Source organism: Balaenoptera physalus, assembly GCF_965194825.1.
Source record: "Balaenoptera physalus genome assembly, chromosome: 15".
NCBI lineage: Eukaryota > Metazoa > Chordata > Mammalia > Artiodactyla > Balaenopteridae > Balaenoptera > Balaenoptera physalus.
In genome coordinates, this window is record NC_138894.1 from 32334289 (window position 1) to 32358923 (window position 24635).

At 38.4% G+C, this 24635-nt stretch overlaps 1 protein-coding gene and 1 long non-coding RNA gene across 4 annotated transcripts in view; one reads left to right on the forward strand and one right to left on the reverse strand.

Annotated features, from left to right (window-relative positions):
• Positions 1–24635, forward strand: part of LOC309643963 (RNA/RNP complex-1-interacting phosphatase-like) — a 162886-nt gene that overhangs the window by 96843 nt on the left and 41408 nt on the right. The window lies entirely within an intron of this gene.
• On the reverse strand, positions 2307–24393 carry LOC309643978. Its single transcript, XR_014254172.1, has 2 exons — positions 22536–24393; positions 2307–2863 (listed from the first exon to the last, which is right to left on the reverse strand). It is a non-coding gene; the product is annotated as an uncharacterized lncRNA (long non-coding RNA).

Below are 24635 nucleotides of genomic sequence, written 5' to 3' on the forward strand. Positions count from 1 at the left end.
AGCAATGAAGTACTGACAGATGCTGGGACATGGATAAATCTCAGAAAGATTATTCTAGAGTCAAAGAAGACTGACACGAAGGCCACATATGATATGATTCCAATTAAATGAAATAACCAGAATAGGCAAGGTCACAGAGACAAAAAGTAGATTAGTGATTGACAGGGGCTGGTAGGAAGGGGGAATAGAGAGTAACTGCTTAATGGGTATGAGGTTTCCACTAGGGTGATGAAAAAGCTCTGGAACTAGATAGTGGTGATAGTTGTAAGACACTGTGAATATACTCAGCGCCACTGAACTGCATACTTTAAAATGATAAAACTGTAAACTGTGTTATGTTTATGTATTTTAGTACACACACCAAAAAACCCTCTATCTGCATCCTTTCCCCCTACCTCCTCTATGGAACAAAAAGCCTCAATCTGTGTCTGTCCCAATTTTTGGCTTACTTTAAAAAAGAGTCTTATTGTACTATTTATATGTGTAATTACTGTCATTTAATACCTACCAAAAGCTCAATTGAGAAATAATATTTATGGTTAAATGTCTGAATGTTTTGTGCCTTCTTTCAGCTAAGCTAGTGGTCTCCAAATTGTTTTGATCATGGGGTCCCACTGATAAAATATTTTTGAGTACAAACTACTAAAGTAGATATTTATTTATAAATTATATATTATTGCTGTACTCATACACTGTAAAACATATACAAAAATATAAATTTTAAAAGGTTCATACTCCAATGAACCATTTTGCAAGTATCCCTATTTGGAGAGCACCTCTCCAAATCAATTTTATCTTGGGTTAAAGTAATGGTCTGCATTTACTGACCCCTTGAAATCTGCCTTTACGGAATTCCCTAAACTAAGGCCCTATTAGCCTTACATGATTGTTGTTACTGAGAATGTACTGTAAGGACGCCGTTGAGGATTTTGGTACACCACAACGCCTTCTTTATGAGGACAGACGAGAGAAATTTAAGAAGTCTCAGTACCAGAAATATCTGTAATGCTTTTGAAAATTTCGCTTGCTTTTATATTAGAGTTATGTAAGTGATCACAAAATTCTAGCAACACTAATTGCTAGAAAACATAAAGCAAAATTTGTGGCTCATTTTTAGCAACCACATCCACAAGGTATCAACTTGCCTTCCCGTCACTCTTAATTCTTCATGTATTTATTTTTCAAATCATGTTGTAGCTCACCCCTCCCTGGCTTCAGTCTAATTTTCCATCATTCCAATTCTTCATTTACTTAAAAAACAATCATATCGTATTACTTATATATGTATGTGTCTGCGTGTGTGTGTGTGCGCGCTTAAAAGCATCTCAGAATTTCTTAAAAGACAGGGAGGAATGAATAAACAAAAACCAACAGGCAAGAAAACCAGGCAATATTGTTCAGAATGGAGGTCATTCTAAACTTGAAGCTCCCCTGTACCAAAGGTATAGACTTTGCAGATTTTGAAGCATTTAGCAGCAAAGCCTTTCATCCAAAGGGTAATTCGTAAGTGAGTGTTGATGAAAAGAATGACGACTCAAACAGCACTGTACTACACTTTCTCACTCTTTTCCAGCTGGTAAGAAATGTTATAGTGAGGAAAGGGCAATTGGCTATTTTTCACCTGTGTGCAAAGCTTAACTAAATAGTCCATGAAAAATGCAGTCACATTGCCAGATGGAATCTGTAGCCATGTACCTGGATGTGTTTGCTTCTGGTGTGCTCTGAAGTAATTTGGGGGTAACCTGTATTCAATGGTTTCTTGTTTTTCTCGCTCCGCTTCTCAAGGTATCTCCTCTGATGGTCGGTGATGCTGCTGTCTAGTTTAATTCGCCTGGGTGACAAACAAACTCTTTCATGGCCAAAAGCATGGATCAGTCAGTCGGGCAGTATCAATGGTGGAAATAGAGCTGCCCCTCTCATGCAGAGTCACTTCCTTATCTGTTTGGGTCAATATATCTGATTCCACAGAAGTGGTGATGGAAAGGATGTTGGCGGCAGTATCTGTGAGCAGCTCACTCTCCTCTGAGTGTCTAGAATCTGAAGAAGTGTTATTTATATAATGAAAACCTGGCTGTTTTCTCAGAATATATTTATCAAATTTAATCTGTTCAATTGTAATCTGATTGGCCCTCCCAGCTTGATGAGTAGAAAGAACCTTGTTTTTTTTTAAGATCGCCTGTGTTTTTACGGCATTTCTCCAGGCTTTTATACCGTTTCTTTTTCTGAAGCTTGTTGTTCTGCTGTTGCTGTCTACCACTCCATTCCTTAACATCTTGTTCCCCCTTGCTATCATGCTGTGTCCTTTCTGAGGGCTGGAGAGAATGTGTGATGGGACGCTGAAGAAGTTTAGCCAAACGATCAAGTCGCTCCACCAAGGAAAGTTCCTTCTTGGCACTGAACTCAGGAGGTTTCTGTTGCCTCTGTCGCTCCTGATACGTGTTCCAGAGTTCATTTAAACTCACAGTGTGCTGAGTTGTTAACTCTGGGGTGGCCTTATGATCCCTTTTTAGGTCATTAACTTGTTTGTCATATTTTGGAAAATCTCTAGCCTGACTTTTAGTAGTATGCTGTACTTCTTTGTTTTCCAAGCTTACATTGATACTGAGGCTCTCTATTCTGGTATAATCTGACTTTGTCTTTGCCACATGTTGATAAGAGGAAGGAAGACAAGTGTGTTCTCTTTGTTTGTCTGGATGATGCTGAAAGGAATCTTTCCAAGAATGCCTCATGAAAACTCTTCTTCTTAAGGATTCATGGCAAAAATCTTGATCACTTGGTAGGTGCACTGGATGATGAAAGTAAAACTTAGCTGACCTGAAGACAGAATGGGTGGTATTTTCAAATTCTGAATGACATCTGGACTCTGAAAAGGCGAAAAAAAAAAAAAAAGATTTTGAAGGACTTTCAAAATATTTGCATTCCCTTTAGAAATAGTATTCACATTTAATTCTTTAGATACAAAACAAAGACTGAAGGAAAGAATGGTCTATATAAAGATTCAGAAAATTCACTGCCTGGACAAAGGATTCATGCCTTGTGCCTAGTGGCCAGATTGGCATGGTAATAGTTTAAGAGACTCAGGATCAAAAGACCCAGATTCTGGGCTGGATTCTGCCACAGACTGGCTGTATGACCTTGAGGAGGGCATTTAGGTTCTTGGGATTGTAACAGCAGCTGCTATGTATTACTGCTTGCTATGTGTGGGCTATTATGATATATGCTCTATATCTGTTTCTTTCCCCTCTTATCAAACTGAGAGAGAGGTATTATTAATCTCATTTTCAGCTAAGAAACCTGAGACTTTATTTTTATCATCAGTAATTAAATGGATGGAATTTTTAAAACTCCAACTCTTTATATGTTTTAGAGCCTTGAAAAATTCTTTTTTTCTGAACCATCTTCACACCCCCTCCATTTTTTTTATTGTGGTAAAATACACCTAATATAATTTACCATCTTCCATCTTCACATTTTGACAGTCATTCTATATCAAAATAGGCATTTTAAGATGTAGAACATCTTAACAACTATAAACCATAATTGTAAACGTTAATTCAGTTTCCATACACATTTTTAGAGTTCTAAGTCATGGAAGAAACAGACATACATATGAAACACAGTATCACTTGTAACTATGGGATCCATTTTACCTTCTCTATAGATTATTGGTAATCAGAATTTTCACTAAATACTCTGGGAATCCCTAAGACAATTTCCCCAAAATATAGTGGGATACATGGAGTCTGCTTTTATATCTAAAGGATAAAAAGACTCTCAAACCTCCCAATGAACAAAAGTCCAGGACCAGGTGGCTTCACTGCTGAATTCTACCGGACATGTAAGGAAGAATTAATATGAAAGATTCTCAAACTCTTCCAATAAACAGAACAGGAGAGAACACTTCCAAACTTATTTTATAAGGCCCACATTACCCTGTTATCCAGACGTTACCTAGATACCCAGTGTAGATACACTACAAGAAAATTACAAGCCAATATCCCTGATGAACATAGATGCAAAAAGAAACCAAACAAAACATTAGCACACCAAATTCAATAATATATTAAAAGGATTATACACTATGATCAAGTGGGATTTATTCCAGGGATGCAAGGATGGTTCAACATCTTACAAATCAATCAATGTGGTACATGACACTAACCAAATAAAGGACAAAAATCATATAGTCAATAGATGTAGAAAAAGCATTTGAGAAAACTCAAAATCCATTCATGACAAAAACTCTCAACAAAGTAGGTCTACAGGAAACATAGCTCAACGACCATCTCTGACAACACCATAGCTAACATACTCAATGGTGAAAAATGGAAAGCATTTCCTCTAAGATCAGGAACAAGACAAGGATATCCACCGGCATCACGTTTATTGAACACAGTATTGGAAGTTCTAGCCAGAGCAATTAGGCAAGAAAAAGAAACAAAAGGCACCCAAATCAGAAGAGAAGCAAAATTGTCACTATGTGAAAATGACATGGTTTTAGATATAGAAAACCCTAAAGACGCCACCAAAAAAACTGTTACAACTAAAACATTCAGTAAAGTTGCAGTATACAAAATTATTTAACAGACAAAAATCTGTTGCATTTCTATACATTAATAATAAACTGCCAGAATAAGAAATTAAAACAATCCTGTTCATAATTGCATCAAAAGAATAAAATACCTAGGAATAAATTTAACCAAGAAGGTAAAAGACCTGTATACTGAAAACATTGATGAAAAAAGCTGAAAAAGACATGAACAAATGGGAAAATATTCTGTGCTCACAGATTGGAAGAATTAATATTGTTAAAATGTCCATACTACTCAAAACAATCTACAGATTCAATGCAATCCCTATCAAAATTCCAATGGCATTTTTCACAACAATTGAACAATCCTAAAATTTGTATGTAACCACAAAAGACTCCAAATAGCCAAAGCAATCTTAAAAACGTAGAAGAAAACTGTAGGCATCACACTTCCTGATTTCAAACTATATTACAAAGCTACAGTAATCAAAATGGTATAGTACTGACATAAAAACAGACATGTAGATCAATGGAAAAGAATAGAGAGACCAGAAATAAACTCACACATGTAAGGTCAATTACCTTATGACAAAGCAGCCAAGAATATACAATGGGGAAAGGATCGTCTCTTCAATAAGTGGTACTGGGAAAACTCGATAGCCACATGCAAAAGAATGAAACTGAAACGTTATCTTACACCATACACAAAAATCAATTCTAAATGGATTGAAGATTTAAATGTAAGGTCTGAAACCATAAAATTCCTAGAAGAAAACATAGGCAGTAAGAGCTTTGACACTGGTGTTAACAATACTTTTTTGAATTTGATGCCAAAAGCAAAGACAACAAAAGCAAAAGTAAATAGTAGGAGTACATCCAACTGAAAGGCTTTTGCACAGCAAAAGAAACCATCAGACTACTGAATGGAAGAAGATATTTGCAAATGACATATCTGACAAGGGGTTAACATCCAAAATAGACAAAGAATTCAACTCAAATAAAAACAAACAAACAAACAACCCAATTAAAAAATGGGCACAGGATCTTAATAGATATTTTTGTAAGGAAGACATACAAATGGCTAACAAATACAGGAAAAGATGCTCAGAACCAATAATCATCAGGGAAATGTAAACCAAAACCACAATGAGATATCACCTCACACCTGTTAGAACGGGTATCATCAAAAAGACAAGAAATAACAAGCATTAGTGAGGATATGGAGCTAAAGGTTCCTTTTTCTGTGCACTGTTAGTGAGAATGTAATTGGTGTTGCCACTATGGAAATCAGTATGGAGATTACCCAAAGCGTTAAAATGCAACTACCATACGATCCAGCAATTCTGCTTCTGGGTCTATACACAAAACAATTGAAAGCTTGGTCTTGGAGAGATATTCGTAGATCTGTGCTCACTGCAGCATTATTTAAAATAGCCAAGACATGGAAACCACCTAAGTGTCCACTGATGGATGAATAGATAAAGAAAATGTGGTGTGAGGGGTGGGAGGAATTGGGAGATTGGGACTGACATATATACACTATTGATACTATGTATAAAATAGATAACTGATGAGAACCTACTGTATATAGCACAGGGAATTCTACTCAATGCTCTGTGGTGACCTAAATGGGAAGGAAATCCAAAAAAGAGGGGCTATATATATACGTATAGCTGGTTCACTTTGCTGTACAGTAGAAACTAACACAACACTGTAAAGCAACTATACTCCAATAAAAATTAAAACAAAACAAAAGAAAAGAAAATGTGGTATAGAGGAAAGTGGGCAAGATGGCAGAGTAAAAAGACCTTGAGCTCACCTCCTCTCACAAGCACACCAAAATCACAACTATCCGCAGAGCAACCATTAAAAAAAAACACATACACAAAACACTGGAACCCACCAGAAAAGATCTCCTACACCAAAAGACATAAAGAAGGAACAGCAACAAAACCGGTAGTAGGGGGAGACTCACAATATAATCAAATTCCATAACCCCTATGTAGGCAACGAAAACTGGAGAGTAAATATATTCCAGAGGTTCTCCCAGGTTGGGGGTCTGGCATTGTTGAGATGAGCCCACAGAGCATTTGGCTTTGAAGGCCAGAAAGGCTTAATTGCAGGAGCCCCTCAGGACTGGGGAAAATAGAGATATCACCCTTAAAGGGTGCACATGAAATCTCATATACCCTGGGACACAGGGCCAAAGAAGTAATTTGATAGGAGCCTGGGCCAGACCTACCTGCTGGTCTTGGAGAGTCTCCTGGAGCGGCAGGGGTTGGGGGAGGGTGGCTGCGGCTCACCCTGGGGACATAGACACTGGTGGCAGACATATTGGGGAATACTGTTGGTGGATGACATATTGGCTCATTAGCTCCAAAACCCGGCCCCACCCAACAGCCTGCAGGCAACAGTGCTGGGACGCCTCAGGCCAAAGAACTAACTGGGTCAGGACACAGCTCCACCCATTAGCAGACAGGCTGCCTAAAGACAAAAAAGCTCACAGCTGCCTTTGGACTAGCCCCTAGACATGGCCCAGCCCACCAGAGGGCCAAGATCCAGCACCACCCACCAGTAGACAGGCACAGGACTCTCCCACCAGGAAGCCAGGCCACGCTTCTAGACCAGTCTCATTCACCAGGATGCAGGCACCAAAAGCAAGGAAACTATGATTCCTCAATGCAGAGCCTACCCTGGGACCAGCTGGGCCTTGGACTGGCCCACTAGCAGGCCAAGGAAACCTTCAGGACACTCCAGACCCTGTACCCAACTGTGTCAGGAACCGACACCACCCCCTCAACAATCTGAAATGAGCTCTGGGATCCCAGGACCCTGCAGCTGGACTCCAGGGACCAGCTCTGCCTGCCAGTAGACCAGCACTAACCCCATGATCTGGCTTCAACTACCAGTGGGTAGGCAATAACCCTAGGGTCTTCAGGACCCTGACTCCACCCACCAGTGAGCCAGCATTAGCCCCGGGGCCCCTAGCATTCTGCAACCAGCCACGTTGTGACCAGGCCCTGCTAAACAGCAGCCAGCAGCATCCACACAAGGCAGGACCTGGCAACCAACCAGACTAGGGGCCTACCAGACTGCCCACATAGTTAGCCCACCACAACAGAAGGCCCAAGTAGCCCTCTTAGGGTGAACCCCTAGAGCACACAGCTTGGGTAACGAGAGGGGAGTGCGCTGCTGAAATGCACAGGACGCCTCCTACAGAGGGCCACTTCTCCAAGGTTGAGAGATGTAACTTACCTACTACATACATAAAAATACAGATAGTAACTTATTGACAAAATGAGATGGCAGAGCAATATGTTTCAGATGAAGGAACAAGATAAAATCCCAGAAGAAGAACTAAGTCAAGTGGAAATAGGCAATCTACCCAAGAAATAGTTCAGAGTAATGATCATACAGATGATCAAAGAACTCAGGAGGAGAATGGATGCACAGAACGAGAAGTTATAAGTTTTAAGAAAAGAGTTAGAAAATATAAAGAACAACCAGAGATGAAGAATACAGTAACTGAAATGAAAAATACAGTGCAAGGAATCAAAGTAGACTAAAGGATTCAGAAGAATGGATCAGTGAGCTGGAAGACAGAGTAGTGGAAATCACTGCCACTGAACAGAAAAAAGATTTAAAAAAAAAAAGAAATGAGAACGGTTTAAAAGATCTCTGAGACAACATCAAGAGCACTAATATTCACACTACAGGGGTCCCAGAAGAAGAGAGAAAGAGCCCGGGAAAATATTTGAAGAGATAATAGCTGAAAACCTCCCTAACCTGGGAAAGGAAATAGTCATCCAAGTCCAGGAAGCGCAGAAAATCCCATACAGGATAACCCAAAGAGGAACACACCAAGACACGCTGTAATCAAAATGTCAAAAATTAAAGATACAGAGAATACTAAAAGCAGCAAGGGGAAAGCAACAAGTAACATACAAAGGAACTCCCATAAGACTGTCAGCTGACTTTTCAGCAGGCACTCTGCAGGTCGGAAGGGACTGGCATGATATATTTAAAGTGATGAAAGGGAAGAACCTACATCCAAGAATACTCTACTCAGCAAGGCTCTTGTTCAGATTTGACAGAGAAATCAAAAGCTGTATAGACAAGCAAAGGCTAAAAGAATTCAGCACCACTAAACCAGCTTTACAACAAATGTTAAAGCAACTTCTCCAGGTGCAAAAGAAAAGGCCACAACTAGATATAAGAAAATTATGGAACAAAAAAGCTCACCAGTAAACATACAGTAAAGGTAGGAAATCATTCACAAACAAAGCTAGCAGGAAGATTAAAAGACAAAAGTAGTAAAATCATCTGTATCCACGATAAGCAGTTAAGGGATACACAAAACAATTGGATGTAAAACATGACATAAAAAACAGTAATCATGAGGGGAGGAGAGTACACATGGAGGGTAATTTCAAATGCATTTGAAATTAAGACATCAGCAATTTAGAAGAATCACACATATATATACAGAGACTGCTATACAATAACCTCAAGGTAACCACAAGCCAAAAATCTGTAACAGATACACACATACACAAAAAAGGAATCTAAACATAACACTGAAGATAGTCATCAAATCACAAGAGAAGAGAACAAAAGAAGGGGGAAAAAAAGACCTACAGAAACAAATCCAAAACAATTAACAAAATGACAGTACGAACATACATATCGATAATTACCTGAAACGTAAACAGACTGAATGCTCCAACCAAAAGACACAAACTGGCTGAATGGATACAAGAACAAGACCCGTGTATTTGCTGCCTACAAGAGACTCACTACAGATCTAGAGACACATACAGACTAAAAGTGAGGGGATGGAAAAGGTAGTCCACACAAATGAAAATCGAAGGAAAGCCAGAGTAGCAATATTTATATTAGATGAAATCAACTTTAAAATAAAAACTGTCACAGGAGACAAGGACACTACAGAATGATCAAGGGATCAATCCAAGAAGAAGATATAACAACTGTAAATATATATGCACCCAACATAGGAGCACCTGAATACATAAGGCAAAATATTAATAGACATAAAAGGAGAAATCAACAGCAGCACAATAATAGTAAGGACTTTAACACCCGACTTACATCAATGGACAGATCATCCAGAGAGAAAATCAATAGGGAAACACAGGCCTTAAATAACACATTAGACCAAAGGGACTTAACTGATATTTATAGAGCATTCCACCCAAAAGCAGCAGAATACACATTCTTTTCAAGTGCACATGGAACATTCTCCAGGATAGATCACATGTTAGGCCACAAAACAAGCCTTGGTAAATTTAAGAAAACTGAAATCATATCAAGCTTCTTTTCCAACCACAAGTCTATGGAACTAGAAATCACCTACAAGAAAAAAAAACTGCAAAAAGCACAGACACGTGGAGGCTAAACAATATGCTACTAAACAACCAATGGATCACTGAAGAAATCAAAGAGGAAATCAAAAACTACCTAGAGACAAATGAAAACGAAAGCACGATGATCCAAGACCTATGGGACGCAGAAAAAGCAGTTCTAAGAGGGAAGTTTATAGTGATACAGGCTTACCTCAGGAAACAAGAAAAATCTCAAATTAACAACCTAAACTTACATCTAAAGCAAGTAGAGAAAGAAGAATAAATAAAAACCAAAGTTAGTAGAAGGAAAGAAATCATAAATATCAGAGCAGAAATAAATGAAATAGAGACTAAAAAAACAATAGGAAAGATCAATGAAACTAAAAGCTGGCTCTTTGAAAATATAAACAAAATTGATAAACCTTTAGGAAGACTCATCAAGAAAAAAAGGGAGAGGGCCCCAATCAATAAAATCAGAAATGAAAAAGGAGAAGTTACAACCGACACCACAGAAATACTAAGGATCATAAGAGACTACTATGAGCAACTACATGCCAATAAAACGGACAGCCTAGAAGGAACTGATGAATTCTTAGAAAGGTACAACCTCCCAAGACTGAATCAGGAAGACACAGAAAATATGAACAGACCAATTACCAGAACTGAAATTGAATCAGCAATTTAAAAATTCCCAACAAAGAAAAGTCCAGGACCAAATGGCTTCACAGGTGAATTCTACCAAACATTGAGAAGAGTTAACACCCATCCTTCTGAAACCCTTCCAAAAGTTTGCAGAGGAAAGAAAACTTCTGAACTCATTCTAGGAGGCCACCATCACTCTGATTCCAAAACCAGACAAAGATATTACACAAAAGAAAACTACAGACCAATACCACTGATGAACATAGATGCAAAAATCCTCAACAAAATACTAGCAAACCGAATCCACTAATAAATTAAAAGGATCATACACCATGATCACGTGGGATTCATCCCAGGGATGCAAGGATTTTTCAATATCTGCAAATCAATCAGTGTGATACACCGCATTAACAAACTGAAGAATAAAAACCATACGATCAGGCTTCCCTGGTGGCACCATGGTTAAGAATCCACCTGCCATTGCAGGGGACATGGATTCGAGCCCTGGTCCCGGAAGATCCCACATGCCGTGAAGCAACTAAGCCCATGTGCCACAACTGCTGAGCCTGTGCTCTAGAGCCTGTGAGCCACAACTACTGAGCCCGCGTGCTACAACTACTGAAGCCTGTGCGCCTAGAGCCTGTGCCCCGCAACAAAGAGAAGCCACCGCAATGAGAAGCCCGCACACCGCAACAAAGAGTAGCCCCCGCTCGTTGCAACTAGAGAAAGCCCGCACACAGTAATGAAGACCCAACACAGCCAAAAATAAATAAATAAAATAAATTTATTAAAAAAAAAAACCATATGATCATCTCAATAGATGCAGAAAAAGCTTTTGACAAATTTCAACACACGTTTATGATAAAAACTCTCTAGAAAGTGGGCACAGAGAGAACATACCTCAACACAATAAAGGCCATATATGACAAACCCACAGCTAACATTATACTCAATGGTGAAAAGCTGAAAGCATTTCGCCTAAGATCAGGAACAAGACAAGGATGTCCACTCTCGCCACTTTTTTTTAACATAGTTTTGAAGGTCCTAGTCACAGCAAGCAGAGAAGAAAAAGAAATAAAACGAATCCAAATTGGAAAAGAAGAAGTAAAACTGTCAGTTTTTACAGATGACATGATACTATAAAATCCTAAAGCTGCTACCAGAAAACTACTAGAGCTCATCAGTGAATTCGCTAAAGTTTCAGCATATGAAATTAATACACAGAAATCTGCTGCATTTCTACATACTAACAACGAAAGCTAAGAAAGACAAATTAAGCAAACAATCCCATTCACCATTTAGAACTAATAAACGAGTTCAGCATCGTTGCAGGATAAAAGTTAAATATTAAAAAAATCAATTGTATTATGATATACTTGCAATTAACAAACTGAAAATGAAATTAAGAAAACCATTCTGGGGGAATTCTCTGGCAGTCCAGTGGTTAGGACTCTGCAATTCCACTGCAAGAGGGCATAAGTTAGATCCCTGGTTGGGGAACTAAGATCCCTCAAGTCAAGCAGCACAGCCAAAAACAAAAAGAAAAGCAAAAGGAAACCATTCTGTTCACAACAGCCTCAAAAAAATTAAAATATTAATGTAAATTTAACATAAGAAGAGAAAAACTTCTACTCTGAAAGCTACAAAAAATGACTGCAAGAAATTAAAGAATATCTAAATAAATATCTAAATCAATAAATATCTATCTAAATCAAACATCCCAAGTCCACGGACTTACTGTTAAGAAAGCAATTCTCACCAAAGTGATCACAGATTCAACACAATCCCTATCAGAATCCTAGCTGATTTCTTAGTAGAAATTTTGCAAGCATATGGAATTGTCAAGGACCCAGAATAGCCAAGACAATCATGAAAAATAAGGTAATGTTGGAGGACTCATACTTCCCAATTTTAACTCACAGAATGGGAGAATATATCAAAATCAAAATTTTGATAAGAATGTGTATCTAGAATACATAGAACTCTTAAAACTCAGTAAAAAAGAGAAATAGCCCAAATAAAAACCAGGCCAGGATCTGAATACGCATTTCTCCAAGGATAACACACAACTGGCCAATAAGCACACAGAAAGATGTTCAACATCATAATCATGAGGCAAATGCAAATCAAAAGCAAAATGAGATACAAATTCACATCCACTAGAATAGATCCAATGACAAAGTCAGATAATAAGTGTTGGTGAGTTTGTAGAGAAATTGAAATCCTCATACATTGCTACTGGGAATGTAAAATGGTGCAGCCACTTTGGCAAACAGTCTGACAACTCCTCAGATGATGAAATATAGTTATCACATGATCTAGGAATTCCATTCCTGGGTACATACCCAAGACAAATGAAAACATACTGTCCATATAAAAACCTGTACATGAATAGAAAAGCATTTATATTTTATAAATATAAAATCATTATTTTATAAAAGCATTATTCATAGTAGCCAAAAGGTGGAAACAACCAAATGTCCATCAACAAACAGATAAACAAACTGTGATACATACATACGATGAAATATTATTGAGCCATTAGAAGGAATAAAATAATGATACAAGCCCTAACTTGGATGAACCCAAAAACATCATGCTGAGTTAAAAGAAGCCAGTCACAAAAGTCCACACATTAAATGATTCCATTTAATTTGTATTAAGGTCTAGAATAGGAAAATTTATAATAGAGACAAAGTAGATCAGTGGTTGACTTAGGGCTTGGGGGGAGGTGGGTGATGAGGAAATAGAGGGGTGATAGCTAAGGGGTATAGGGTTTCTTTCTGAGGTGATACAAATGTTCTAAAGTCAACTGTGTTGATGGTTGCACATATCTGTGAATAGGGTAAAAATCATTAAATGGTACACTTTAAGTGGGAGAATTATATATGTGCATTACATATTAAAAAAGCTGTTTGAAAAAAAAATGTTCTATGAGCATTTGAAAGGTTGTTTTTTAAAAGCATACAAACATTTATACACATCAACCTCATTATTTCCAGATGTTTCTCTAACTCTGCTTTTTTTGTTGTTTTTAATTTCATTTCTATGGTCTGTCATGGGCTAAGTATGTGTGTTCAAGCTCTCTAGTGTTCTGTATTATCCATTTCTCCTTGAGGGTCCTCTAGGGCAGCGGTCCCCAACCTTTTTGCCACCAGGGACCGGTGTCATGGAAGACAATTTTTCCACAGACGGGGGTGGGGGGTGGGGGATGGTTCAGGCGGTAACGTGAGGAATGGGGAGCGATAGGGAGCTGCAGATGAAGTTTCTCTCGCTCGCCCGCCCGCCGCTCACCTCCTCTGTGCGGCCTGGGCTAGAGTATGCTTCTGCAGGTTATAGTTCCATCTTTCTGTTCCAAGCTATGTCTCCTAGACTACCCACTGCAGAGTTGCAATGTTGTTTTTTCATCTTACACATTCTTTTTTGTGTGTGATAAACACAGAAGATTCAATTTACCATCTTAACCAATTTTTAAGCATACAGTTCAGCAGTGTTAAGTATGTTCACACTGTTGCACAACAGATCTCTAGAACATCTTCATCTTGCAACACTGAAACTCTATACCCAATAAACATGAACTCCCCCTCCTTTCTCTCCCCAGCCGTTGGCAGCCACTTTTCTACTTTGTTTCTATGATTTTCACTATTTCAGATACTTCATGTAGGTGGAATATACAGTGCTTATCTTTTTGTGACTGGCTTATTTCACTCAGCACAAGGTCCTGGAGATTCACCTATGTTATAGCATGTGACAGGATTTTCTTCTTTTAAGGCTGCATAACATTCTATTGTATATATATCACATTATATTTATCCATTCATCTGCTGATGGACGTGTCTTGATTATTGTGAGTAATGCTGCAATGAACATGGGTGTGCAGATATCTCTGAGATCCTGCTTTGAATTCCTTTGGATATACACCCAGAAGTGGGATTGCTGTATCATATCGTCATTCTCTTTTTAATTTTTTAGGAACCTCCATACTGTTTTCCGTAATGGCTGTGCCATTTTATATTTCCACCAGCAGTGCACAAGGGATCCAATTTCTCTGCATCCTTGCCAACAATTGTTATTTTCTGTTCTTTTGATACTACCCATCCTAATAGGTGTGCAGTAGTATCTCATTGTGGTTTTGATTTGCATTTCTTTGATGATTAGTGATATTAAGCATCTTTTCATATACTTGTTGGCCATTCATATATACTCCCTGGAGAATTGTCTATTCGAGCCCTTTACCCATTTCTAAATTGGGTTTCTTTGTTGTTGACTTTTAGAAGTTCCATATATAATCTGGATATTGATCACTTATCATGATTTGCAAATATTTTCTCCTATTCCATAGGTTGTCTTTTAACTCTGTTGATTGTGTCCTTTGAAGCAGAGTTTTAAATTCTGATATAGTATAATTTATTTATTTTTGCTTTTGTTGCCTATACTGTTGGTGTCATATCCACGAAATCATTGCCAAATCCAATGTCGTGAAGCTTTCCCCCCATGTTTTCTTCTAAGAGTTTTATAATTTTAGCTCTTCTGTTTGGATCTTTGATCCATTTTGAGTTAATTTTGTATATGGTAAAAGGTAATGGTCCAAATTAATTCTTCTGCATGTGGATATCCAGTTTTCCAACACCATTTGTTGAAGAGACTATTCTTTTCCCACTGTGTAGTCTCGGTGGCCTTATGGAAAATCATCCATCTAATACATTCTTAGAAAGCAGCTGTTAGCAGCTGCACGAGGACTATTTTCAAAATACAGTATCGCTAGATTAGCTTCTTGACTCCTTTCTTTTCTTTTCTTTTTTTTTCACACACACACACTGTATTTTATTTTTACAAGAGATAAATAGACTGACACCAAGCATTGTACATGGATGACCACAACAAAAGCAACAATGATTGCAATTACCAAACATGAAACACACTCATACTATGTCACAGTATTGACATTCAGTCCAGTAATCCTCCACTGTAACAGCTCCTTTACTTTGCAGTGAAAATTGATTTGTATATTCTTTGCCTCTGAGTCCTTGTGGGATTTTTTTTTTTTAATTCAGACAGAAAGTCACAAAAATTATACTCATCCTCATCAGTTCACTCAGTCCCATGTAATTAATCTTTTTTTCCATCTTGATCTTTTGTTAGCACTTTTATGAGTTCATCAGTTTTTCATTAGAGTTCTGAAAATGCTTATTCATTCAGTTCAGCAGTACAGTCAGTTACCAGAAACCTGTACTTGTCAGAGTCTTTTCCATGAATTTCTTGAAGATGAAACCCTTTTACAGGAACATATTTGCAAAAGCATCAGAGTACACCCAGAACTGTCTGTAAATGACAAAAGACTTAAAAATGACCGCAGTTAAAGATTTGATGAAAGTTCATAATAATGCAGTTGACAAGAAAATGAGTTATTTCTGAGATATACATTTTAAAGTAATAACTAGGATTATTACTTATAACATTATACCAGAACATATAAGATGTTTAGAAATTTCATGTAATGTCTGAAACATTTATATTAACATATTTCCATACAAATAACCCAATGAAAGTTTAGTATTAGTTGTTTTGTTTGTTTCTTTGTTTTATACTGCAGGTTCTTATTAGGCATCAATTTTATACACATCAGTGTATACATGTCAATCCCAATCGCCCAATTCAGCACACCACCATCCCCACCCCACCGCAGTTTTCCCCCCTTGGTGTCCATATGTCCATTCTTGACATCTGTGTCTCAACTTCTGCCCTTCAAACCGGCTCATCTGTACCATTTTTCTAGGTTCCACATACATGCATTAATATACGATATTTGTTTTTCTCTTTCTGACTTACTTCACTCTGTATGACAGTCTCTAGATCCATCCACTTCTCAACAAATGACTCAATTTCGTTCCTTTTTATGGCTGAGTAATATTCCATTGTATATATGTACCACAACTTCTTTATCCATTCGTCTGTTGATGGGCATTTAGGTTTCTTCCATGACCTGGCTATTGTAAATAGTGCTGCAATGAATATTCGGGTGCATGTGTCTTTTTGAATTACGGTTTTCTCTGGGTATATGCCCAGGAGTGGGATTGCTGGGTCGTATGGTAATTCTATTTTTAGTTTTTTAAGGAACCTCCATATTGTTCTCCATAATGGCTGTATCAATTTACATTCCCACCAACAGTGCAAGAGGGTTCCCTTTTCTCCACACCCTCGCCAGCATTTGTTGTTTGTAGATTTTCTGATGATGCCCATTCTAACAGGAGTGAGGTGATACCTCATTGTAGTTTTGATTTGCATTTCTCTAATAATTAGTGATGTTGAGCATCTTTTCATGTGCTTCGTGGCTGTCTGTATGTCTTCTTTGGAGAAATGTCTATTTAGGTCTTCTGCCCATTTATGGATTGGGGTGTTTGTTTCTTTAATATTGAGCTGAATGAGCTGTTTATATATTTTGGAGATTAATCCTTTGTCCATTGATTCGTTTGCAAATATTTTCTCCCATTCTGAGGGTTGTCTTTTCGTCTTGTTTATGGATTCCTTTGCTGTGCAAAAGCTTTGAAGTTTCATTAGGTCCCATTTGTTTATTTTTGTTTTTATTTCCATTACTCTAGGAGGTGGATCAAAAAAGATCTTGCTGTGATTTATGTCAAAGAGTGTTCTTCCTATGTTTTCCTCTAAGAGTTTTATAGTGTCCGGTCTTATATTTAGGTCTCTAATCCATTTTGAGTTTATTTTTGTGTATGGTGTTAGGGAGTATTCTAATTTCATTCTTTTACATGTAGCTGTCCAGTTTTCCCAGCACCACTTATTGAAGAGACTGTCTTTTCCCCATTGTATATCTTTGCCTCCTTTGTCATAGATTAGTTGACCATAAGTGCTTGGGTTAATCTCTGGGCTTTCTATCTTGTTCCATTGATCTATGTTTCTGTTTTTGTGCCTGTACCATATTGTCTTGATTACTGTAGCTTTGTAGTATAGTCTGAAGTCAGGGAGTCTGATTCCTCCAGCTCCATTTTTTTCCCTCAAGACTGCTTTGGCTATTCGGGGTCTTTTGTGTCTCCATACAAATTTTAAGATGATTTGTTCTAGCTCCGTAAAAAAGGCCATTGGTAATTTGATAGGGATTGCATTGAATCTGTAGATTGCTTTGGGTAGTATACTCATTTTCACAATGTTGATTCTTCCAATCCAAGAACATGGTATATCTCTCCATCTGTTGGTGTCATCTTTAATTTCTTTCATCAGTGTCTTATAGTTTTCTGCATACAGGTCTTTTGTCTCCCTAGGTAGGTTTATTCCTAGGTATTTTATTCTTTTTGTTGCAATGGTAAATGGGAGTGTTTCCATAATTTCTCTTTCAGATTTTTCATTAGTGTATAGGAATGCAAGAGATTTCTGTGCATTAATTTTGTATCCTGCAACTTTACCATATTCATTAATTAGCTCTAGCAGTTTTCTGGTGGCAGTTTTAGGATTCTCTATGTATAGTATCATGTCATCCGCAAACAGTGACAGTTTTACTTCCTCTTTTCCAATTTGTATTCCTTTTATTTCTTTTTCTTCTCTGATTGCCGTGGCTAGGACTTCCAGAACTATGTTGAATAATAGTGGTGAGAGTGGACATCCTTGTCTCGTTCCTGATCTTAGAGGAAATGCTTTCAGTTTTTCACCATTGAGAATGATGTTTGCTGTGGGTTTGTCATATATGGCCTTTATTATGTTGAGGTAGGTTCCCTCTATGCCCACTTTCTGGAGAGTTTTTATCATAAATGGGTGTTGAATTTTGTCAAAAGCTTTTTCTGCATCTATTGAGATGATCATATGGTTTTTATTCTTCAATTTGTTAATATGGTGTATCACATTGATTGATTTGCGTATATTGAAGAATCCTTGCATCCCTGGGAGAAATCCCACTTGATCGTGGTGTATGATCCTTTTAATGTGTTGTTGGATTCTGTTTGCTAGTATTTTGTTGAGGATTTTTGCATCTGTATTCATCAGTGATATTGGTCTGTAATTTTCTTTTTTTGTAGTGTCTTTGTCTGGTTTTGGTATCAGGGTGATGGTGGCCTCATAGAATGGGTTTGGGAGTGTTCCTTCCTCTGCAATTTTTTGGAAGAGTCTGAGAAGGATAGGTGTTAGCTCTTCTCTAAATGTTTGATCGAATTCACCTGTGAAGCCATCTGGTCCTGGACTTTTGTTTGTTGGAAGATTTTTAATCACAGTTTCAATTTCATTACTTGTGATTGGTCTGTTCATATTTTCTGTTTCTTCCTGGCTCAGTCTTGGAAGGTTATACCTTTCTAAAAATTTTTCCATTTCTTCCAGGTTGTCCATTTTATTGGCATAAAGTTGCTTGTAGTAGTCTCTTAGGATGCTTTGTATTTCTGCAGTGTCTGTTGTAACTTCTCCTTTTTCATTTCTGATTTCATTGATTTGAGTCCTCTCCCTCTTTTTCTTGATGAGTCTGGCTAATGGCTTATCAATTTTGTTTATCTTCTCAAAGAACCAACTTTTAGTTTTATTGATCTTTGCTATTGTTTTCTTTGTTTCTATTTCATTTATTTCTGCTCTGATCTTTATGATTTCTTTCCTTCTGTAACTTTGGGTTTTGTTTGTTCTTCTTTCTCTAGTTTCTTTAGGTGTAAGGTTAGATTGTTTACTTGAGATTTTTCTTGTTTCTTTAAGTAGGCTTGTATAGCTATAAACTTCCCTCTTAGAACTGCTTTTGCTGCATCCCATAGGTTTTGGGTCGTCGTGTTTTCATTGTCATTTGTCTCTAGGTATTTTTTGATTTCCTCTTTGATTTCTTCAGTGATCTCTTGGTTATTTAGTAACGTATTGTTTAGCCTCCATGTGTTTGTCTTTTTTACGTTTTTTTCCCTGTAATTCATTTCTAATCTCATAGCGTTGTGGTCAGAAAAGATGCTTGATATGATTTCAATTTTCTTAAATTTACTGAGGCTTGATTTGTGACCCAAAATGTGATCTATCCTGGAGAATGTTCCGTGCGCACTTGAGAAGAACGTGTCATCTGCTGTTTTTGGATGGAATGTCCTATATATATCAATTAAATCTATCTGGTCTATTGTGTCATTTAAAGCTTCTGTTTCCTTATTTATTTTCATTTTGGATGATCTGTCCATTGGTGTAAGTGAGGTGTTAAAGTCCCCCACTATGATTGTGTTACTGTCAATTTCCTCTTTTATAGCTGTTAGCAGTTGCCTTATGTATTGAGGTGCTCCTATGTTGGGTGCATATATAATTATAATTGTTATATCTTCTTCTTGGATTGATCCCTTGATCATTATGTAGTGTCCTTCCTTGTCTCTTGTAACATTCTTTATTTTAAAGTCTATTTTATCTGATATGAGTATAGCTACTCCAGCTTTCTTTTGATTTCCATTTTCATGGAATATCTTCTTCCATCCCCTCACTTTCAGTCTGTATGTGTCCCTAGGTCTAAAGTGGGTCTCTTGTAGACAGCATATATATGGGTCTTGTTTTTGTATCCATTCAGCCAGTCTATGTCTTTTGGTTGGGGCATTTAATCCATTCACGTTTAAGGTAATTATCGATATGTATGTTCCTATGACCATTTTCTTAATTGTTTTGGGTTTGTTTTTGTAGGTCCTTTTCTTCTCTTGTGTTTCCCACTTAGAGAAGTTCCTTTAGCATTTGTTGTAGAGCTGGTTTGGTGGTGCTGAATTCTCTTAGCTTTTGCTTGTCTTTTACAGATCTTTTTGATTTCTCCATCAAATCTAAATGAGATCCTTGCCGGGTAGAGTAATCTTGGTTGTAGGTTCTTCCCTTTCATCACTTTCAGTATACCATGCCACCCCCTTCTGGCTTGCAGAGTTTCTGCTGAGAAATCAGCTGTTAACCTTATGGGAGTTCCCTTGTATGTTATTTGTCGTTTTTCCCTTGCTGCTGTCAATAATTTTTCTTTGTCTTTAATTTTTGCCACTTTGATTACTATGTGTCTCGGTGTGTTTCTCCTTGGGTTTATCCTGTATGGGACTCTCTGCGCTTCCTGGACTTGGGTGGCTATTTCCTTTCCCATGTTAGGGAAGTTTTCGACTATAATCTCTTCAAATATTTTCTCTGGTCCTTTCTCTCTCTCTCTTCTCCTTCTGGGACCCCTATAATGCGAATGTTGTTGCGTTTAATGTTGTCCCAGAGGTCTCTTAGGCTGTCTTCATTTCTTTTCATTCTTTTTTCTTTATTCTGCTCTGCAGCAATGAATTCCACCATTCTGTCTTCCAGGTCACTTATCCGTTCTTCTGCCTCAGTTATTCTGCTATTGATTCCTTCTAGTGTAGTTTTCATTTCAGTTATTGTCTTGGTCATCTCTGTTTGTTCTTTAATTCTTCTAGGTCTTTGTTAATCATTTCTTGCATCTTCTCGATCTTTGCCTCCATTCTTATTCCGAGGTCCTGGATCATCTTCACTATCATTATTCTGAATTCTTTTTCTGGAAGGTTGCCTATCTCCACTTCATTTAGTTGTTTTTCTGGGGTTTTTTCTTGTTCCTTCATCTGGTACATAGCCCTCTGCCTTTTCATCTTGTCTATCTTTCTGTAACTGTGGTTTTTGGTCCACAGGCTGCAGGATTGTAGTTTTTCTTGCTTCTGCTGTCTGCCCTCTGGTGGTTGAGGCTATCTAAGAGGCTTGATAGGAGGCTCTGGTGGTGCGTAGAGCCGACTGTTGCTGTGGCAGTCAGAGCTCAGTAAAACTTTAATCCACTTGACTGTTGATGGGTGGGGCTGGGTTCCCTCCCTGTTGGTTGTTTTGCCTGAGGCAACCCAACACTGGAGCCTACCTGGGCTCTTTGGTGGGGTTAATGGCAGACTCTGGGAGGGCTCACGCCAAGGAGCACTTCCCAGAACCTCCGCTGCCAGTGTCCTTGTCCCCACGGTGAAACAGAGCCACCCCCCGCCTCTGCAGGAGACCCCCCAACACCAGCAGGTAGGTCTGGTTCAGTCTCCCCCAGGGTCACTGCTCCTTCCCCTGGGTCCCCATGCGCGCACTACTTTGTGTGTGCCCTCCAAGAGTGGAGTCTCTGTTTCCCCCAGTCCTGTCGAAGTCCCGCAATCAATTCCCACTAGGCTTCAAAGTCTGATTCTCTAGGAATTCCTCCTCCCATTGCTGGACCCCCAGGTTGGGAAGCCTGACGTGGGGCTCAGAACCTTCACTCCAGTGGGTGGATTTCTGTGGTATAAGTGTTCACCAGTCTGTGAGTCACCCACCCAGCAGTTATGGGATTTGATTTTACTCTGATTGAGCCCCTCCTACCGTCTCACTGTGCCTTCTCCTCTGTCCTTGGACGTGGGGTATCCTCCTTGGTGAAGTCCAGGGTCTTCCTGTCAATGATTGTCCAGCAGCCAGTTGTGATTCTGGTGCTCTCGCAAGAGGGAGTGAGAGCACGTCCTTCTACTCCGCCATCTTGGTTAATCCTCCCTCCTTTCTTTTCTTATCTGGATACTGTTCTATATTCCTCTAAGACATAAAGTTTGACAGCTAGGTAGTAACGGCTTGTGTCCTATACACTTTTCTTTTATGTTATTAGAAAAAGGGGGCCATGGGTAAACATAAATAGATTTGATCTTGGGTCTTTTTTATTGTAATTTTTAAAAAGTTTGTATTGAGATTCTTTCTGTCTTTGTCACAGTCATCTGGAATGCCTTAAGCTTTCCCTCCCCTGTTTCAGTGTTGAGACATGATACTTCACTTCTAATACTATCAGCCTTGGGTATTTAATTGTCATTTTGTTTCTAAATTGCCAGTGTCTTTTCCCAGAAGTAACAATTATCTTACAAATAAATACATACATCCACACAGACAAAGAAGCACTGAAGTGATATGCATAAGAAAGCAAAAAATAAAAAGACGGAACTCTGTTTAAATTGTGAGACTATAGTCTCATCAGAATTAAGTGGAAACACGTAGACACAGGCGTTTGCGTGTGCATGCTCTCTCTCTCTCACACCCCCTGCCCCACTCCCCATTACCTGCAATATCTATTTGCAAGGATTTCTTCTCTTCGGACCAGGCTTCCTTAGGAACTGTCCTCTTACTGTGGACCTCCTCTTTCTGTTTAATGGCTTTAGTGTCTGGTAGATTATCAATCTTCGTGTCTTGTAGTTGAGCTGACTGCTCTGAAGCAGCAGCAGCACTGGAACCTAAGAGAGGGAAATCAAGATTCAGACAGGAAGCTGACAAAAATTATTTTAAAATACCTCTCAAGCATCTACTAGTGTGAGAAGAGAGTTACACTGGATAAACAGTGAGATGGATGCAGGACAGGAATAAAGACGCAGACGTAGAGAACAGACGTGAGGACACGGGGAGGGGGAAGGGTAAGCTGGGACGAAGTGAGAGAGTGGCATGGACTCATATACTACCAAATGTAAAATAGATAGTTAGTGGGAAGCAGCCGCATAGCACAGGGAGATCAGCTCAGTGCGGTGTGACCACCTAGAGGGGTGGGATAGGGAGGGTGGGAGGGAGACGAAAGAGGGAGGAGATATGGGGATATATGTATATGTATAGCTGATTCACTTTGTTATAAAGCAGAAACTAAGACACCATTGTCAAGCAATTATACTCCAATAAAGATGTTTAAAACAAAACAAAAAAAAACTGAGATGGAAAGAGAAAAGCATTTTGGGCAAAGGTGAATACATATGAAAAAAATGGAATCAGGAAAGCAACTGAACATCTAAGAAACAGTGCAAGTATATAATTTATTAGATTATAGAATTTGTAAGGAAAAGAGAAAAATTAGCATTTGAAAGGTTCTTTGGGAGCCCATTCTACTGTTCTGAAAGACTAGGCTTAAAAAGTTTAGTTTTCATTCTTTTTCTTTAATAAATGTATTTATTTATTTGGTTGCATTGGGTGCTCATTGCTGCACGCGGGCTTTCTGTAGTTGCGGCGAGCGGGGCTACTCTTCATTGTGGTGCGCGGGCTTCTCATTGCGGTGGCTTCTCTTGTTGCAGAGCACAGGAGGGCTCGAACCCGTGTCCCCTGCATTGGCAGGCGGATTCTTAACCATTGCACCACCGGCGAAGTCCTAGTTTTTATTTTCAAGGGCAATGAAAACTTTCTGATGAGGAGATTAACATGATCAAGACTTTTTCTGAAGCATTCGTTTAAAAACAGCAAAAAAGCGGGTAAATTTTCGAATACAATATTGCCCAGAATACAATATAACTTCTGAAAAAGAAGCAATACACAAAAAAAGAGAAGTGGCTAATTATACTCCAAACTATGTTTTTATTTATACTTGTGGCAGACTACCAGCTGTCCTCTGAAATCCATTTTCCTTTTCCCCTAAAATAGAACCTGACTTAGCTGGGCATACCATAATAGAGATTACATTTCCCAGCCTCCCTGGCAACATAGGTTGGTGTGACCGTGTCAATAAGTCTGGCCAATAGGATGGAAGGGGAATGGTACATTTAACTTTTGAGAAGTATTTAAAGGAAGAAATACACTTTTTTCTTTTTCCCTTTTTTTCCTTTCTGCTGGCTGGAATACGTGTCTGATAACTACAGCATGAGAATGGAGGCTAAAATGTTGAAGCAACAGGAGAGAAAGAGCTTTGTTCCCTGATACTCTTTTCTGTCTTAAAGCTTTAAGCCAATGTCATTTTGTTTTCGTTTTCATCTCTCAGAGCCAAAACTATCCTAAACTAAACACACTTTTACAGACATTTTTAATCAGCACAGTCCTACCGAAGTAAATTAACTGGGTAGGTAGTTAGGAAGTAAACAAGCTAAATTCCTGAAGAACAAAGGCCTATGTAAAACAATTTTATTAGAGAGTTAGCATCTCATGGCAACAAATATTTTTATCAGTAGAGTTTTAAAACTTGTGTGACTTGTGTTTAGAGACCACATCGTACTAAAAACACTTAAACTCTAGAATCATACTCAGGGAAGCAAGTTAAAAGATGCTTAAACTATAAAAGTCAAATGAGGACACTGAACTTCGAGAACTGAGGTTTCCCACCTCTCATTTCAAACTCTCTCATGCTAATATACTGATAAGAGTGTGGAGGGTACAACACACTTGTACTCTTAAGGTTCATTCTCCTCTTCTCTTTT